Below are 17245 nucleotides of genomic sequence, written 5' to 3' on the forward strand. Positions count from 1 at the left end.
TACAACGCCCACCCGGAACAATATATAAAGCTAAACGAACCGTTCACTGGGTACTTATCCGTACGAAAATCCCTATTGATTTTCCTGTTTTTACAAGGAAATAAAATGTGAAAAAAATATTTCTACATCCCATGGCCTTTCCCAACCATTTAAATTTTTCTCCCACAGGTCTAACACTTCCGAAAAACCAATATTACGCCATCCTGGAACAATATATAAAGCTAAACGAACCGTTCACTGGGTACTTAGAAATAAGAAAATCCCTATTGATTTTCCCTTTTTTTACAAGGAAATAAAATGTGAAAAAAATATTTCTACATTACATGGCCTTTCCCAGCCACTTCCGTTTTTCTCCCACAGGTCTAAAACTTCCGAACAACCAATATAACGCCATCCTGGAACAATATATAAAGCTAAACGAACCGTTCACTGGGTACTTATCCGTACGAAAATCCCTATTGATTTTCCTGTTTTTACAAGGAAATAAAATGTGAAAAAAATATTTCTACATCCCATGGCCTTTCCCAGCCACTTGGGTTTTTTTCCCACAGGTCTAACACTTCCGAAAAACCAATACAACGGCCACCCGGAACAATATATAAAGCTAAACGAACCGTTCACTGGGTACTTATCCGTACGAAAATCCCTATTAATTTACCTGTTTTTACAAGGAAATAAAATGTGAAAAAAATATTTCTACATCCCATGGCCTTTCCCAGCCCCTTCCGTTTTTCTCCCACAGGTCTAACACTTCCGAAAAACCAATACAACGGCCACCCGGAACAATATATAAAGCTAAACGAACCGTTCACTGGGTACTTATCCGTACGAAAATCCCTATTGATTTTCCTGTTTTTACAAGGAAATAAAATGTGAAAAAAATATTTCTACATCCCATGGCCTTTCCCAGCCACTTGGGTTTTTTTCCCACAGGTCTAACACTTCCGAAAAACCAATACAACGCCCACTCAGAACAATATATAAAGCTAAACGAACCGTTCACTGGGTACTTATCCGTACGAAAATCCCTATTGATTTTCCTGTTTTTACAAGGAAATAAAATTTGAAAAAAATATTTCTAGATCCCATGGCCTTTCCCAGCCACTTCCGTTTTTCTCCCACAGGTCTAAAACTTTCGAAAAACCAATATTACGCCATCCTGGAACAATATATAAAGCTAAACGAACCGTTCACTGGGTACTTAGAAATAAGAAAATCCCTATTGATTTACCTGTTTTTACAAGGAAATAAAATGTGAAAAAAATATTTCTACATCCCATGGCCTTTCCCAACCATTTAAATTTTTCTCCCACAGGTCTAACACTTCCAAAAAAGAAATACAACGGCCACCCGGAACAATATATAAAGCTAAACGAACGGTTCACTGGGTATTTATCCGTACGAAAATCGCTATTGATTGTCCTGTTTTTACAAGGAAAAAAAATGTGAAAAAAATATATCTACATCCCATGGCCTTTCCCAGCCACTTGGGGTTTTTTTCCACAGGTTTAACACTTCCAAAAAACCAATACAACGCCCACCCGGAACAGTATATAAAGCTAAACGAACCGTTCACTGGGTACTTATCCGTACGAAAATCCCTATTGATTTTCCTGTTTTTACAAGGAAATAAAATGTGAAAAAAATATTTCTACATCCCATGGCCTTTCCCAGCCACTTGTGTTTTTTTCCCACAGGTCTAACACTTCCGAAAAACCAATACAACGCCCACCCGGAACAATATATAAAGCTAAACGAACTGTTCACTGGGTACTTATCCGTACGAAAATCCCTATTGATTTTCCTGTTTTTACAAGGAAATAAAATGTCAAAAAAATATTTCTACATCCCATGGCCTTTCCCAACCATTTAAATTTTTCTCCCACAGGTCTAACACTTCTGAAAAACCAATAAAACGCCCACCCAGAACAATATATTAAGCTAAACGAACCATTCACTTGGTACTTAGATGTAAGAAAATCCCTGTTGATTTACCTGTTTTTACAAGGAAATAAAATGTGAAATAAATATTTCTACATCCCATGGCCATTCCAAACCATTTAAATTTTTCTCTTACAGGTCTAACACTTCCGAAAAACCACTACAACGCCCACCCAGAACACTATATATAAAGCTAAACGAACCGTTCACTGGGTACTTATCCGTACGAAAATCCCTATTAATTTACCTGTTTTTACAAGGAAATAAAATGTGAAAAAAATATTTCTACATCCCATGGCCTTTCCCAGCCCCTTCCGTTTTTCTCCCACAGGTCTAACACTTCCGAAAAACCAATACAACGGCCACCCGGAACAATATATAAAGCTAAACGAACCGTTCACTGGGTACTTATCCGTACGAAAATCCCTATTGATTTTCCTGTTTTTACAAGGAAATAAAATGTGAAAAAAATATTTCTACATCCCATGGCCTTTCCCAGCCACTTGGGTTTTTTTCCCACAGGTCTAATACTTCCCAAAAACCAATACAATGCCCACCCAGAACAATATATAAAGCTAAACGAACTGTTCACTGGGTACTTATCCGTACGAAAATCCCTATTGATTTTCCTGTTTTTACAAGGAAATAAAATTTGAAAAAAATATTTCTAGATCCCATGGCCTTTCCCAGCCACTTCCGTTTTTCTCCCACAGGTCTAAAACTTTCGAAAAACCAATATTACGCCATCCTGGAACAATATATAAAGCTAAACGAACCGTTCACTGGGTACTTAGAAATAAGAAAATCCCTATTGATTTACCTGTTTTTACAAGGAAATAAAATGTGAAAAAAATATTTCTACATCCCATGGCCTTTCCCAACCATTTAAATTTTTCTCCCACAGGTCTAACACTTCCAAAAAAGAAATACAACGGCCACCCGGAACAATATATAAAGCTAAACGAACGGTTCACTGGGTATTTATCCGTACGAAAATCGCTATTGATTGTCCTGTTTTTACAAGGAAAAAAAATGTGAAAAAAATATATCTACATCCCATGGCCTTTCCCAGCCACTTGGGGTTTTTTTCCACAGGTTTAACACTTCCAAAAAACCAATACAACGCCCACCCGGAACAGTATATAAAGCTAAACGAACCGTTCACTGGGTACTTATCCGTACGAAAATCCCTATTGATTTTCCTGTTTTTACAAGGAAATAAAATGTGAAAAAAATATTTCTACATCCCATGGCCTTTCCCAGCCACTTGTGTTTTTTTCCCACAGGTCTAACACTTCCGAAAAACCAATACAACGCCCACCCGGAACAATATATAAAGCTAAACGAACTGTTCACTGGGTACTTATCCGTACGAAAATCCCTATTGATTTTCCTGTTTTTACAAGGAAATAAAATGTCAAAAAAATATTTCTACATCCCATGGCCTTTCCCAACCATTTAAATTTTTCTCCCACAGGTCTAACACTTCTGAAAAACCAATAAAACGCCCACCCAGAACAATATATTAAGCTAAACGAACCATTCACTTGGTACTTAGATGTAAGAAAATCCCTGTTGATTTACCTGTTTTTACAAGGAAATAAAATGTGAAATAAATATTTCTACATCCCATGGCCATTCCAAACCATTTAAATTTTTCTCTTACAGGTCTAACACTTCCGAAAAACCACTACAACGCCCACCCAGAACACTATATATAAAGCTAAACGAACCGTTCACTGGGTACTTATCCGTACGAAAATCCCTATTAATTTACCTGTTTTTACAAGGAAATAAAATGTGAAAAAAATATTTCTACATCCCATGGCCTTTCCCAGCCCCTTCCGTTTTTCTCCCACAGGTCTAACACTTCCGAAAAACCAATACAACGGCCACCCGGAACAATATATAAAGCTAAACGAACCGTTCACTGGGTACTTATCCGTACGAAAATCCCTATTGATTTTCCTGTTTTTACAAGGAAATAAAATGTGAAAAAAATATTTCTACATCCCATGGCCTTTCCCAGCCACTTGGGTTTTTTTCCCACAGGTCTAATACTTCCCAAAAACCAATACAATGCCCACCCAGAACAATATATAAAGCTAAACGAACTGTTCACTGGGTACTTATCCGTACGAAAATCCCTATTGATTTTCCTGTTTTTACAAGGAAATAAAATTTGAAAAAAATATTTCTAGATCCCATGGCCTTTCCCAGCCACTTCCGTTTTTCTCCCACAGGTCTAAAACTTTCGAAAAACCAATATTACGCCATCCTGGAACAATATATAAAGCTAAACGAACCGTTCACTGGGTACTTAGAAATAAGAAAATCCCTATTGATTTACCTGTTTTTACAAGGAAATAAAATGTGAAAAAAATATTTCTACATCCCATGGCCTTTCCCAGCCACTTGGGTTTTTTTTCCACAGGTTTACCACTTCCGAAAAACCAATACAACGCCCACCCGGAACAGTATATAAAGCTAAACGAACCGTTCACTGGGTACTTATCCGTACGAAAATCCCTATTGATTTTCCTGTTTTTACAAGGAAATAAAATGTGAAAAAAATATTTCTACATCCCATGGCCTTTCCCAGCCACTTGTGTTTTTTTCCCACAGGTCTAACACTTCCGAAAAACCAATACAACCCCCACTCGGAACAATATATAAAGCTAAACGAACCGTTCACTGGGTACTTATCCGTACGAAAATCCCTATTGATTTTCCTGATTTTACAAGGAAATATAATGTGAAAAAAATATTTCTACATCCCATGGCCTTTCCCAACCATTTAAATTTTTCTCCCACAGGTCTAACACTTCCGAAAAACCAATACAACGCCCACCCAGAACAATATATTAAGCTAAACGAACCATTCACTTGGTACTTAGATGTAAGAAAATCCCTGTTGATTTACCTGTTTTTACAAGGAAATAAAATGTGAAATAAATATTTCTACATCCCATGGCCATTCCAAACCATTTAAATTTTTCTCTTACAGGTCTAACACTTCCGAAAAACCAATACAACGCCCACCCAGAACAATATATATAAAGCTAAACGAACCGTTAACTGGGTACTTATCCTTACGAAAATCCCTATTGATTTTCCCTTTTTTTACAAGGAAATAAAATGTGAAAAAAATATTTCTACATTACATGGCCTTTCCCAGCCACTTCCGTTTTTCTCCCACAGGTCTAAAACTTCCGAACAACCAATATAACGCCATCCTGGAACAATATATAAAGCTAAACGAACCGTTCACTGGGTACTTATCCGTACGAAAATCCCCATTGATTGTCCTGTTTTTACAAGGAAATAAAATGTGAAAAAAATATATCTACATCCCATGGCCTTTCCCAGCCACTTGGGTTTTTTTTCCACAGGTTTAACACTTCCGAAAAACCAATACAACGCCCACCCGGAACAGTATATAAAGCTAAACGAACCGTTCACTGGGTACTTATCCGTACGAAAATCCCTATTGATTTTCCTGTTTTTACAAGGAAATAAAATGTGAAAAAAATATTTCTACATCCCATGGCCTTTCCCAACCATTTAAATTTTTCTCCCACAGGTCTAACACTTCCGAAAAACCAATAAAACGCCCACCCAGAACAATATATTAAGCTAAACGAACCATTCACTTGGTACTTAGATGTAAGAAAATCCCTGTTGATTTACCTGTTTTTACAAGGAAATAAAATGTGAAATAAATATTTCTATATCCCATGGCCATTCCAAACCATTTAAATTTTTCTCTTACAGGTCTAACACTTCCGAAAAACCACTACAACGCCCACCCAGAACAATATATATAAAGCTAAACGAACCGTTCACTGGGTACTTATCCGTACGAAAATCCCTATTAATTTACCTGTTTTTACAAGGAAATAAAATGTGAAAAAAATATTTCTACATCCCATGGCCTTTCCCAGCCCCTTCCGTTTTTCTCCCACAGGTCTAACACTTCCGAAAAACCAATACAACGGCCACCCGGAACAATATATAAAGCTAAACGAACCGTTCACTGAGTACTTATCCGTACGAAAATCCCTATTGATTTTCCTGTTTTTACAAGGAAATAAAATGTGAAAAAAATATTTCTACATCCCATGGCCTTTCCCAGCCACTTGGGTTTTTTTCCCACAGGTCTAATACTTCCCAAAAACCAATACAACGCCCACCCAGAACAATATATAAAGCTAAACGAACTGTTCACTGGGTACTTATCCGTACGAAAATCCCTATTGATTTTCCTGTTTTTACAAGGAAATAAAATTTGAAAAAAATATTTCTAGATCCCATGGCCTTTCCCAGCCACTTCCGTTTTTCTCCCACAGGTCTAAAACTTTCGAAAAACCAATATTACGCCATCCTGGAACAATATATAAAGCTAAACGAACCGTTCACTGGGTACTTAGAAATAAGAAAATCCCTATTGATTTACCTGTTTTTACAAGGAAATAAAATGTGAAAAAAATATTTCTACATCCCATGGCCTTTCCCAGCCACTTGGGTTTTTTTTCCACAGGTTTAACACTTCCGAAAAACCAATACAACGCCCACCCGGAACAGTATATAAAGCTAAACGAACCGTTCACTGGGTACTTATCCGTACGAAAATCCCTATTGATTTTCCTGTTTTTACAAGGAAATAAAATGTGAAAAAAATATTTCTACATCCCATGGCCTTTCCCAGCCACTTGTGTTTTTTTCCCACAGGTCTAACACTTCCGAAAAACCAATACAACCCCCACCCGGAACAATATATAAAGCTAAACGAACCGTTCACTGGGTACTTATCCGTACGAAAATCCCTATTGATTTTCCTGTTTTTACAAGGAAATAAAATGTGAAAAAAATATTTCTACATCCCATGGCCTTTCCCAACCATTTAAATTTTTCTCCCACAGGTCTAACACTTCCGAAAAACCAATACAACGCCCACCCAGAACAATATATTAAGCTAAACGAACCATTCACTTGGTACTTAGATGTAAGAAAATCCCTGTTGATTTACCTGTTTTTACAAGGAAATAAAATGTGAAATAAATATTTCTACATCCCATGGCCATTCCAAACCATTTAAATTTTTCTCTTTCAGGTCTAACACTTCCGAAAAACCAATACAACGCCCACCCAGAACAATATATATAAAGCTAAACGAACCGTTAACTGGGTACTTATCCTTACGAAAATCCCTATTGATTTTCCCTTTTTTTACAAGGAAATAAAATGTGAAAAAAATATTTCTACATTACATGGCCTTTCCCAGCCACTTCCGTTTTTCTCCCACAGGTCTAAAACTTCCGAACAACCAATATAACGCCATCCTGGAACAATATATAAAGCTAAACGAACCGTTCACTGGGTACTTATCCGTACGAAAATCCCCATTGATTTTCCTGTTTTTACAAGGAAATAAAATGTGAAAAAAATATTTCTACATCCCATGGCCTTTCCCAGCCACTTGCGTTTTTTTCCCACAGGTCTAACACTTCCGAAAAACCAATACAACGGCCACCCGGAACAATATATAAAGCTAAACGAACCGTTCACTGGGTACTTATCCGTACGAAAATCCCTATTGATTTTCCTGTTTGTACAAGGAAATAAAATGTGAAAAAAATATTTCTACATCCCATGGCCTTTCCCAGCCACTTGGGTTTTTTTCCCACAGGTCTAACACTTCCAAAAAACCAATACAACGCCCACCCGGAACAATATATAAAGCTAAACGAACCGTTCACTGGGTACTTATACGTACGAAAATCCCTATTGATTTACCTGTTTTTACAAGGAAATAAAATGTGAAAAAAATATTTCTACATCCCATGGCCTTTCCCAACCATTTATATTTTTCTCTTACAGGTCTAACACTTCCGAAAAACCTATACAACGCCCACCCGGAACAATATATAAAGCTAAACGAACCGTTCACTGGGTACTTATCCGTACGAAAATCCCTATTGATTTACCTATTTTTACAAGAAAATAAAATGTGAAAAAAATATTTCTACATCCCATGGCCTTTCCCAACCATTTAAATTTTTCTCTTACAGGGCTAACACTTCCGAAAAACGAATACAACGCCCACCCGGAACAATATATAAAGCTAAACGAACCGTTCACTGGGTACTTATCCGTACGAAAATCCCTATTGATTTACCTATTTTTACAAGAAAATAAAATGTGAAAAAAATATTTCTACATTCCATGGCCTTTCCCAACCATTTAAATTTTTCTCTTACAGGGCTAACACTTCCGAAAAACCAATACAACGCCCACTCGGAACAATATATAAAGCTAAACGATCCGTTCACTGGGTACTTATTGGTACGAAAATCCCTATTGATTTACCTATTTTTACAAGAAAATAAAATGTGAAAAAAAATATTTCTACATCCCAAGGCCTTTCCCAACCATTTAAATTTTTCTCTTACAGGTCTAACACTTCCGAAAAACCAATACAACGCCCACCCGGAACAATATATAAAGCTAAAAGAACCATTCACTGGGTACTTATCCGTACGAAAATCCCGATTGATTTACCTGTTTTTACAAGGAAATAAAATGTGAAAAAAATATTTCTACATCTCATGGCCTTTCCCAACCATTTAAATTTTTCTCTTACAGGGCTAACACTTCCGAAAAACCAATACAACGCCCACCCGGAACAATATATTAAGCTAAACGAACCGTTCACTGGGTACTTATCCGTACGAAAATCCCTATTGATTTACCTGTTTTTACAAGAAAATAAAATGTGAAAAAAAATTTCTACATCCCATGACCTTTCCCAACCATTAAAATTTTTCTCTTACAGGGCTAACACTTCCGAAAAACCAATACAACGCCCACCCGGAACAATACATAAAGCTAAACGAACCGTTCACTGGGTACTTATCCGTACGAAAATCCCTATTGATTTACCTATTTTTACAAGAAAATAAAATGTGAAAAAAAATATTTCTACATCCCAAGGCCTTTCCCAACCATTTAAATTTTTCTCTTACAGGTCTAACACTTCCGAAAAACCAATACAACGCCCACCCGGAACAATATATAAAGCTAAAAGAACCATTCACTGGGTACTTATCCGTACGAAAATCCCGATTGATTTACCTGTTTTTACAAGGAAATAAAATGTGAAAAAAATATTTCTACATCTCATGGCCTTTCCCAACCATTAAAATTTTTCTCTTACACGTCTAACACTTCCGAAAAACCAATACAACGCCCACCCGGAACAATACATAAAGCTAAACGATCCGTTCACTGGGTACTTATTGGTACGAAAATCCCTATTGATTTACCTATTTTTACAAGAAAATAAAATGTGAAAAAAAATATTTCTACATCCCAAGGCCTTTCCCAACCATTTAAATTTTTCTCTTACAGGTCTAACACTTCCGAAAAACCAATACAACGCCCACCCGGAACAATATATAAAGCTAAAAGAACCATTCACTGGGTACTTATCCGTACGAAAATCCCGATTGATTTACCTGTTTTTACAAGGAAATAAAATGTGAAAAAAATATTTCTACATCTCATGGCCTTTCCCAACCATTTAAATTTTTCTCTTACAGGGCTAACACTTCCGAAAAACCAATACAACGCCCACCCGGAACAATATATTAAGCTAAACGAACCGTTCACTGGGTACTTATCCGTACGAAAATCCCTATTGATTTACCTGTTTTTACAAGAAAATAAAATGTGAAAAAAAAATTTCTACATCCCATGACCTTTCCCAACCATTAAAATTTTTCTCTTACACGTCTAACACTTCCGAAAAACCAATACAACGCCCACCCGGAACAATACATAAAGCTAAACGAACCGTTCACTGGGTACTTATCCGTACGAAAATCCCTATTGATTTACCTGTTTTTACAAGGAAATAAAATGTGAAAAAAATATTTCTACATCCCATGGCCTATCCCAACCATTTAAATTTTTCTCTTACAGGTCTAACACTTCCGAAAAACCAATACAACACCCACCCGGAACAATATATAAAGCTAAACGAACCGTTCACTGGGTACTTATACGTACGAAAATCCCTATAGATTTACCTGTTTTTACAAGGAAATAAAATGTGAAAAAAATATCTCTACATCCCATGGCCTTTCCCAACCATTTAAATTTTTCTCTTACAGTGCTAACACTTCCGAAAAACCAATACAACGCCCACTCAGAACAATATATAAAGCTAAACGAACCGTTCACTGGGTACTTATCCTTACGAAAATCCCTATTGATTTTCCCTTTTTTTACAAGGAAATAAAATGTGAAAAAAATATTTCTACATTACATGGCCTTTCCCAGCCACTTCCGTTTTTCTCCCACAGGTCTAAAACTTCCGAACAACCAATATAACGCCATCCTGGAACAATATATAAAGCTAAACGAACCGTTCACTGGGTACTTATCCGTACGAAAATCCCCATTGATTGTCCTGTTTTTACAAGGAAATAAAATGTGAAAAAAATATATCTACATCCCATGGCCTTTCCCAGCCACTTGGGTTTTTTTTCCACAGGTTTAACACTTCCGAAAAACCAGTACAACGCCCACCCGGAACAGTATATAAAGCTAAACGAACCGTTCACTGGGTACTTATCCGTACGAAAATCCCTATTGATTTTCCTGTTTTTACAAGGAAATAAAATGTGAAAAAAATATTTCTACATCCCATGGCCTTTCCCAGCCACTTGTGTTTTTTTCCCACAGGTCTAACACTTCCGAAAAACCAATACAACGCCCACCCGGAACAATATATAAAGCTAAACGAACCGTTCACTGGGTACTTATCCGTACGAAAATCCCTATTGATTTTCCTGTTTTTACAAGGAAATAAAATGTCAAAAAAATATTTCTACATCCCATGGCCTTTCCCAACCATTTAAATTTTTCTCCCTCAGGTCTAACACTTCCGAAAAACCAATAAAACGCCCACCCAGAACAATATATTAAGCTAAACGAACCATTCACTTGGTACTTAGATGTAAGAAAATCCCTGTTGATTTACCTGTTTTTACAAGGAAATAAAATGTGAAATAAATATTTCTACATCCCATGGCCATTCCAAACCATTTAAAATTTTCTCTTACAGGTCTAACACTTCCGAAAAACCACTACAACGCCCACCCAGAACAATATATATAAAGCTAAACGAACCGTTCACTGGGTACTTATCCGTACGAAAATCCCTATTAATTTACCTGTTTTTACAAGGAAATAAAATGTGAAAAAAATATTTCTACATCCCATGGCCTTTCCCAGCCCCTTCCGTTTTTCTCCCACAGGTCTAACACTTCCGAAAAACCAATACAACGGCCACCCGGAACAATATATAAAGCTAAACGAACCGTTCACTGGGTACTTATCCGTACGAAAATCCCTATTGATTTTCCTGTTTTTACAAGGAAATAAAATGTGAAAAAAATATTTCTACATCCCATGGCCTTTCCCAGCCACTTGGGTTTTTTTCCCACAGGTCTAATACTTCCCAAAAACCAATACAACGCCCACCCAGAACAATATATAAAGCTAAACGAACTGTTCACTGGGTACTTATCCGTACGAAAATCCCTATTGATTTTCCTGTTTTTACAAGGAAATAAAATTTGAAAAAAATATTTCTAGATCCCATGGCCTTTCCCAGCCACTTCCGTTTTTCTCCCACAGGTCTAAAACTTTCGAAAAACCAATATTACGCCATCCTGGAACAATATATAAAGCTAAACGAACCGTTCACTGGGTACTTAGAAATAAGAAAATCCCTATTGATTTACCTGTTTTTACAAGGAAATAAAATGTGAAAAAAATATTTCTACATCCCATGGCCTTTCCCAGCCACTTGGGTTTTTTTTCCACAGGTTTACCACTTCCGAAAAACCAATACAACGCCCACCCGGAACAGTATATAAAGCTAAACGAACCGTTCACTGGGTACTTATCCGTACGAAAATCCCTATTGATTTTCCTGTTTTTACAAGGAAATAAAATGTGAAAAAAATATTTCTACATCCCATGGCCTTTCACAGCCACTTGTGTTTTTTTCCCACAGGTCTAACACTTCCGAAAAACCAATACAACCCCCACCCGGAACAATATATAAAGCTAAACGAACCGTTCACTGGGTACTTATCCGTACGAAAATCCCTATTGATTTTCCTGTTTTTACAAGGAAATAAAATGTGAAAAAAATATTTCTACATCCCATGGCCTTTCCCAACCATTTAAATTTTTCTCCCACAGGTCTAACACTTCCGAAAAACCAATACAACGCCCACCCAGAACAATATATTAAGCTAAACGAACCATTCACTTGGTACTTAGATGTAAGAAAATCCCTGTTGATTTACCTGTTTTTACAAGGAAATAAAATGTGAAATAAATATTTCTACATCCCATGGCCATTCCAAACCATTTAAATTTTTCTCTTACAGGTCTAACACTTCCGAAAAACCAATACAACGCCCACCCAGAACAATATATATAAAGCTAAACGAACCGTTAACTGGGTACTTATCCGTACGAAAATCCCTATTGATTTTCCTGTTTTTACAAGGAAATAAAATATGAAAAAAATATTTCTAGATCCCATGGCCTTTCCCAGCCACTTCCGTTTTTCTCCCACAGGTCTAAAACTTTCGAAAAACCAATATTACGCCATCCTGGAACAATATATAAAGCTAAACGAACCGTTCACTGGGTACTTAGAAATAAGAAAATCCCTATTGATTTTCCCTTTTTTTACAAGGAAATAAAATGTGAAAAAAATATTTCTACATTACATGGCCTTTCCCAGCCACTTCCGTTTTTCTCCCACAGGTCTAACACTTCCGAAAAACCAATACAACGGCCACCCGGAACAATATATAAAGCTAAACGAACCGTTCACTGGGTACTTATCCGTACGAAAATCCCTATTGATTTTCCTGTTTTTACAAGGAAATAAAATATGAAAAAAATATTTCTAGATCCCATGGCCTTTCCCAGCCACTTCCGTTTTTCTCCCACAGGTCTAAAACTTTCGAAAAACCAATATTACGCCATCCTGGAACAATATATAAAGCTAAACGAACCGTTCACTGGGTACTTAGAAATAAGAAAATCCCTATTGATTTTCCCTTTTTTTACAAGGAAATAAAATGTGAAAAAAATATTTCTACATTACATGGCCTTTCCCAGCCACTTCCGTTTTTCTCCCACAGGTCTAAAACTTCCGAACAACCAATATAACGCCATCCTGGAACAATATATAAAGCTAAACGAACCGTTCACTGGGTACTTATCCGTACGAAAATCCCCATTGATTTTCCTGTTTTTACAAGGAAATAAAATGTGAAAAAAATATTTCTACATCCCATGGCCTTTCCCAGCCACTTGCGTTTTTTTCCCACAGGTCTAACACTTCCGAAAAACCAATACAACGGCCACCCGGAACAATATATAAAGCTAAACGAACCGTTCACTGGGTACTTATCCGTACGAAAATCCCTATTGATTTTCCTGTTTGTACAAGGAAATAAAATGTGAAAAAAATATTTCTACATCCCATGGCCTTTCCCAGCCACTTGGGTTTTTTTCCCACAGGTCTAACACTTCCAAAAAACCAATACAACGCCCACCCGGAACAATATATAAAGCTAAACGAACCGTTCACTGGGTACTTATACGTACGAAAATCCCTATTGATTTACCTGTTTTTACAAGGAAATAAAATGTGAAAAAAATATTTCTACATCCCATGGCCTTTCCCAACCATTTATATTTTTCTCTTACAGGTCTAACACTTCCGAAAAACCTATACAACGCCCACCCGGAACAATATATAAAGCTAAACGAACCGTTCACTGGGTACTTATCCGTACGAAAATCCCTATTGATTTACCTATTTTTACAAGAAAATAAAATGTGAAAAAAATATTTCTACATCCCATGGCCTTTCCCAACCATTTAAATTTTTCTCTTACAGGGCTAACACTTCCGAAAAACGAATACAACGCCCACCCGGAACAATATATAAAGCTAAACGAACCGTTCACTGGGTACTTATCCGTACGAAAATCCCTATTTATTTACCTATTTTTACAAGAAAATAAAATGTGAAAAAAATATTTCTACATTACATGGCCTTTCCCAGCCACTTGGGTTTTTTTCCCACAGGTCTAACACTTCCGAAAAACCAGTACAACGCCCACCCAGAAAAATATATAAAGCTAAACGAACCGTTCACTGGGTACTTATCCGTACGAAAATCCCTATTGATTTACCTGTTTTTACAAGAAAATAAAATGTGAAAAAAAAATTTCTACATCCCATGACCTTTCCCAACCATTAAAATTTTTCTCTTACAGGGCTAACACTTCCGAAAAACCAATACAACGCCCACTCGGAACAATATATAAAGCTAAACGATCCGTTCACTGGGTACTTATTGGTACGAAAATCCCTATTGATTTACCTATTTTTACAAGAAAATAAAATGTGAAAAAAAATATTTCTACATCCCAAGGCCTTTCCCAACCATTTAAATTTTTCTCTTACAGGTCTAACACTTCCGAAAAACCAATACAACGCCCACCCGGAACAATATATAAAGCTAAAAGAACCATTCACTGGGTACTTATCCGTACGAAAATCCCGATTGATTTACCTGTTTTTACAAGGAAATAAAATGTGAAAAAAATATTTCTACATCTCATGGCCTTTCCCAACCATTTAAATTTTTCTCTTACAGGGCGAACACTTCCGAAAAACCAATACAACGCCCACCCGGAACAATATATTAAGCTAAACGAACCGTTCACTGGGTACTTATCCGTACGAAAATCCCTATTGATTTACCTGTTTTTACAAGAAAATAAAATGTGAAAAAAAAATTTCTACATCCCATGACCTTTCCCAACCATTAAAATTTTTCTCTTACACGTCTAACACTTCCGAAAAACCAATACAACGCCCACCCGGAACAATACATAAAGCTAAACGAACCGTTCACTGGGTACTTATCCGTACGAAAATCCCTATTGATTTACCTGTTTTTACAAGGAAATAAAATGTGAAAAAAATATTTCTACATCCCATGGCCTATCCCAACCATTTAAATTTTTCTCTTACAGGTCTAACACTTCCGAAAAACCAATACAACACCCACCCGGAACAATATATAAAGCTAAACGAACCGTTCACTGGGTACTTATACGTACGAAAATCCCTATAGATTTACCTGTTTTTACAAGGAAATAAAATGTGAAAAAAATATCTCTACATCCCATGGCCTTTCCCAACCATTTAAATTTTTCTCTTACAGTGCTAACACTTCCGAAAAACCAATACAACGCCCACTCGGAACAATATATAAAGCTAAACGAACCGTTCACTGGGTACTTATACGTACGAAAATCCCTATAGATTGACCTGTTTTTACAAGGAAATAAAATGTGAAAAAAATATCTCTACATGCCATGGCCTTTCCTAACCATTTAAATTTTTCTATTACAGGGCTAACACTTCCGAAAAACCAATACAACGCCCACCCGGAACAATATATAAAGCTAAACGAACCGTTCACTGGGTACTTATACGTACGAAAATCCCTATTGATTTATCTGTTTTTACAAGGAAATAAAATGTGAAAACAATATTTCTACATTACATGGCCTTTCCCAGCCACTTGGGTTTTTTTCCCACAGGTCTAACACTTCCGAAAAACCAGTACAACGCCCACCCAGAAAAATATATAAAGCTAAACGAACCGTTCACTGGGTACTTATACGTACGAAAATCCCTATAGATTTACCTGTTTTTACAAGGAAATAAAATGTGAAAAAAATATCTCTACATCCCATGGCCTTTCCCAACCATTTAAATTTTTCTCTTACAGTGCTAACACTTCTGAAAAACCAATACAACGCCCACTCGGAACAATATATAAAGCTAAACGAACCGTTCACTGGGTACTTATACGTACGAAAATCCCTATAGATTGACCTGTTTTTACAAGGAAATAAAATGTGAAAAAAATATCTCTACATGCCATGGCCTTTCCTAACCATTTAAATTTTTCTATTACAGGGCTAACACTTCCGAAAAACCAATACAACGCCCACCCGGAACAATATATAAAGCTAAACGAACCGTTCACTGGGTACTTATACGTACGAAAATCCCTATTGATTTATCTGTTTTTACAAGGAAATAAAATGTGAAAACAATATTTCTACATTACATGGCCTTTCCCAGCCACTTGGGTTTTTTTCCCACAGGTCTAACACTTCCGAAAAACCAATACAACGCCCACCCAGAAAAATATATAAAGCTAAATGAACCGTTCACTGGGTACTTATCCGTACGAAAATCCCTATTGATTTTCCTGTTTTTACAAGGAAATAAAATGTGAAAAAAATATTTCTACATCCCATGGCCTTTCCCAGCCACTTGGGTTTTTTTCCCACAGGTCTAACACTTCCGAAAAACCAATACAACGGCCACCCGGAACAATATATAAAGCTAAACGAACCGTTCACTGGGTACTTATCCGTACGAAAATCCCTATTGATTTTCCTGTTTTTACAAGGAAATAAAATTTGAAAAAAATATTTCTAGATCCCATGGCCTTTCCCAGCCACTTCCGTTTTTCTCCCACAGGTCTAAAACTTTCGAAAAACCAATATTACGCCATCCTGGAACAATATATAAAGCTAAACGAACCGTTCACTGGTTACTTAGAAATAAGAAAATCCCTATTGATTTACCTGTTTTTACAAGGAAATAAAATGTGAAAAAAATATTTCTACATCCCATGGCCTTTCCCAACCATTTAAATTTTTCTCCCACAGGTCTAACACTTCCAAAAAAGAAATACAAAGGCCACCCGGAACAATATATATAAAGCTAAACGAACCGTTAACTGGGTACTTATCCGTACGAAAATCCCTATTGATTTTCCCTTTTTTTACAAGGAAATAAAATGTGAAAAAAATATTTCTACATTACATGGCCTTTCCCAGCCACTTCCGTTTTTCTCCCACAGGTCTAACACTTCCGAAAAACCAATACAACGCCCACCCAGAACAATATATAAAGCTAAACGAACCGTTCACTGGGTACTTATCCGTACGAAAATCCCTATTGATTTTCCTGTTTTTACAAGGAAATAAAATGTGAAAAAATATATCTACATCCCATGGCCTTTCCCAGCCACGTGTTTTTTTCCCACAGGTCTAACACTTCCGAAAAACCAATACAACGCCCACCCGGAACAATATATAAAGCT

This window comes from Paroedura picta, chromosome 9 (genome assembly GCF_049243985.1).
Source record: "Paroedura picta isolate Pp20150507F chromosome 9, Ppicta_v3.0, whole genome shotgun sequence".
Lineage (NCBI taxonomy): Eukaryota > Metazoa > Chordata > Lepidosauria > Squamata > Gekkonidae > Paroedura > Paroedura picta.